This window comes from Belonocnema kinseyi, chromosome 6, assembly GCF_010883055.1.
Source record: "Belonocnema kinseyi isolate 2016_QV_RU_SX_M_011 chromosome 6, B_treatae_v1, whole genome shotgun sequence".
NCBI lineage: Eukaryota > Metazoa > Arthropoda > Insecta > Hymenoptera > Cynipidae > Belonocnema > Belonocnema kinseyi.
Window position 1 is genome coordinate 67,288,898 of NC_046662.1, and position 4,292 is coordinate 67,293,189.

A 4,292-nucleotide genomic window follows, 5' to 3' on the forward strand; every position below is an offset into this window, starting at 1 on the left:
CTTTGAATTTATAATTGTTCAAATTCAAAAGCTTGCAATTTTTAATTATTTAATTTCGAACGCTTTTAAGTATAAATAATCTCCAATAATCTAATCTTAAAATATTCAATTTTTAAGGTTTTGACATTTATCTATTTTCTAAATCTTTAAACTGAAATCATTCAATTTCGTGATTATTTAATTCAAAAGAACTTTTTTCCTCTTGAACCCATTTCCATGTTATCACTTTAATATTTATTATTTAAAACCAAAATAATTGTTGCTTTCGAAAACTGTGATGATAGAATTTTAGAGAAAACAACGAAGTATCTGCCATGGGGGGGGGGGGGCAGGCGTCGAGGCAACGACGCGACATATTTTGTACGTTAAAATTTAAGAGCGTTAAGAAGAAGTTTAAAAACTCTACGGAGAATATGGAGCTCTAAAGGAGACATAAGAAAACTCAAAAATATAGAGGCAAGACCTTCAATGTAGGGGCTGAAGCTTATACAGAAGCGAAATAGAACGAAAATATCTTTAGGAGTTGATACGTAGGAGCTAGTAGAATAAACAACTGCGAAGTAGGGATAATACTTCCACTTAAAGCGTCAAATTAGGGCCTATATTTCGACTCGGGCATTTTTTAAATGATTTTTTTTTTGTTTTGAAATAGTTTTTCAAAAAAAATCACTGTTTTCAAGAATTCATATATGTCCCTTGTTTTTAAGAAACTTTTATTTTTTTATTTTTCTTCTAAAATATGAACCGAATGAAGAGAACCCAATGAAAAATCCAATCATTTTTGGTTGGAAGTTTATTCTTTACTGTTCAGAAATTGCCAAATATTTGCCATATTTCCGACTTGGACCAGATCGGACATACAATTTTGTGGATGTTAAATTTAGCCCCCTCTAGACCACGACTTAACAGCCAATCTAGACAGTAGATGGTATCCCATCAATTTCAGGGCGTAAAGTGGGTTTATTCCAAATCGCTCAAGTTTCAATGTAAAATATCAAACGTCAAAATTATTTCAATTAATGATTGGAAAAGTGACAAAATAATTTTAAAAAATGCTACAAGCGAACACAAGATTAGTGCGTAGGTATCGTATACTTCAAAATATCCCTGAGTTACGTTATGCTGGCTGTTATATTGCGTCTTTAGACTTTTTCCGTTTGCTAAAAATATTTTATTAACAAATATTTTGTTTCTAGTCTTACACGCTTCAATATTTTCTTATCGTGATCTGTTTGATTATCTGATTTTTATATTCTCAACTTTCAGTTTAGGAGGTGATATATGCAATTTCAATATTATTTTATTTAAGAATCCCTTTTAATTAGAAATAATAAAAGTAAATAAAAATGTGCCCGATCGGGGCCAGAGCTGGTTATCTCTGGACACTGCGCTCGGGCCCCTATCGGGTATCGCGTTTCATTTCGAGACTGGCCCCATCTATATAGCCCGATTTGGGCCAAATTCTACCCGATCTAGCCCCGATCAGATCCATTTTCGAATTTCTGCACAGGTTATGAATTAAAATTTTAATGTCATATTTTTGGTACGGAATTCATCTCGTAAAAAACTATTTGGTCGAAAATACTTGTATACATTCTGTTGAAAATATGTCTCTTAAACTTAAACTATTCCGTTGAAAAATCTTTTCTTTTTCTTCCAAATTAATTTTTGTACCTGAAAAATTATTTACAAAATTTTTACTTGAAAATTAATGTATTTTCTTCACTGACATTCTTCACAAAACACAGTTTTAACAAGTACAACAACTTATACCTACGTTGTTAAATTTTCATTTAAAAAATATCAGTTTCCAAAAAAATAGTTAAACTTTTAACCAATGAGATGGAATTTTAACTAAAAATAGGAATCTTTGACAAAAAAGTGGTTTAACCAAAATTACTGAACAAAATAGTGGAATCCAGAAGCAAAGAAAATTAATATGTAATCTAACATTTGCATTATTATCTCAAAATGATGAATATTTAACCAAAAAAGATAGAGTTTTTACAAAATTGTTGAATTTTCAAACAAATAATAAAATTTATGATCAAGAAGATAATCTTCAGCAGCAAGCAAATACAACAAAGAACATACTAGGCAGTCTGATAAGTCCCTGAAAAATGAAACACGGAGACGTTTCTTTGGCCAAAGTCGGTTTTATTTTTCAACACACTCTCCTTTTAGGTTGATACAGCGAGTCCAACAATTTTCTAACTTTTTGATACCGTCCGAAAAGTACTCGATCGGAAGGTCTCCAAAATACGCCTCAGTTTCAGCTATGAGCTCCTCATTTGAGTAAAAACGCTTACCGGTGAGCCATCTCTTCAGGCTAGGGAACAAGTAATAGTCGCTGGGGGCCAGGTCTGGTGAATACGGTGGCTGAGGAACTAATTCGAAGGCGATTTCATGCAATTTTGCTTGTGCAACTAAGCATGAATGAACAGACGCATTGTCGTGATGATAAAGCAGTTTTTTCTTCTTCAAATGCGGTCGTTTTTCGGCGATTACGATTTTCAATCAGTCCAATAACGATGAATAGTATGCTCCGGTTATGGTTTTACCTTTTTCAAGATAGTCCACGAATATTATGCCATGTGCATCCCAAAATACGGAGGCCATAACCTTTCCGACCCAATGTTGCGTTTTTGGATGCTTCGGGGCACTTAGCCCGGTGGAACCCACTGTTTTGCCTGTTTCGTTGACTCAGGAGTGTAGCAGTGGATCCAGGTTTCATCCATGGTTATGAATCGGCGCAAAAACTCGGTTGGTTTACGCGAAAATAATGCCAAATTCTGCTGGGAAGTTGTCACACGAATTCGTTTTTGGTCCACTGTGAGCAAACGCGGCACCCATCGCGCGCAGCGCTTCTTCATGCCCAAAACTGAATGCACGATATTGCCCACACGTTCCAATGATATGCCTACAGCATTAGCTACCTCTCTCAATTTCACTTTGGGATCACTCAACATCATATCATGGATTTTTTCGACATTTTCTGGTTTAGTGACCTCTTTTGGGCGCCCAGATCGTTCAGTATCAACTGTGCTCGTACGGCCACAACGAAACTCGGTAAACCACTTATGAATCTTTCCAATCGACGGTGCAAGGTCCGGGTAATACTTATCCAGCTTGGCCTTGGTCTCGGATATCGTTTTCTTGCGAAGATAGTAGTGTTTGATCAAAACTCGAAACTCAGATTTTTCCATATTAAAAAAAAACTCGGAGATTAGTCGCTTCTCAGTGCTGTAAATTGTAAATGCGTAAACATAAATGGCTGAAGTTTTGACAGGCGTCATTTGAAGGATCAAGCTCGACGAAAATGGTTCACATTAGTGAATACTAATGCAATTAAAATTACCGAAATTATTCATTTGCAGACGTATCAATTTCAGATAGTTTAATTTCTCTCTTTTTTTATTTTAAACTCTACTTTTAACTTTTTAATATGAAATCTTCCACCATTTTAAATCGCCTTTAAAGTTTAATTATTCTAAGTACTTCAAAAATTATAAAGTTTCTAGTTGGAAGTAATTTGCTCGAAGCCACGACATACAATTCGTGCACTAGGTATATTAAATACATCATTCTCGGTAAAGTTTGACTTTAAGGAGCCTGCACTCATTTCCTGGAGGGCTCGACATCCAATCCTCGTACTAGAAGGGTGGTCCAAACTTTTGCTTTCCACGTGTGAAAGTGTGATATTGCCACCCGACAGCGGTGAGCATGCGCGCTTCGATAGTGCCGCATAAACCCGTATCAGCGGGCGAGAATGTGTGATTCTCGCCCGCTAATGTGGGCGGGAATGCGCTTACAGACCGCTTACCCTTGTAAATAGCATGACTGCGAAAGCCCGCAACAGACATTTGTACTCCGTCAATGTCTTGTTTATCGTGCACTATGACCAAAAATATCGTGGTGGCAAGGACAAATTGCACGAAAGTTAATTTAAATCAACAAAAAATTATATTTAAAAGTTCCACAAAGCCCATGAAGTTAACTACGTATTTCTCATAATACAGCCGTTCTTGTAAATATTATTCGGAATCATTAACGTTAGGTAGATCAAGTTAAAACTCCACATGTCTCTTCACAATCAGCCATGAAATACAATTCATAAGTCTGTTTTTATCGACTACCAAGAAAACACCATAAGTATAAAACTGGGGTTTGCAAGCTTTTGGGGCAAATGGTGCTTTTTTTGGTAGTTTTCTTTAAGCCAAAATTGTTTATAATGCATAAAATATTAATTTCTAGTGATAAATAGATATTTATATGAAATGCTTATCCGCAGA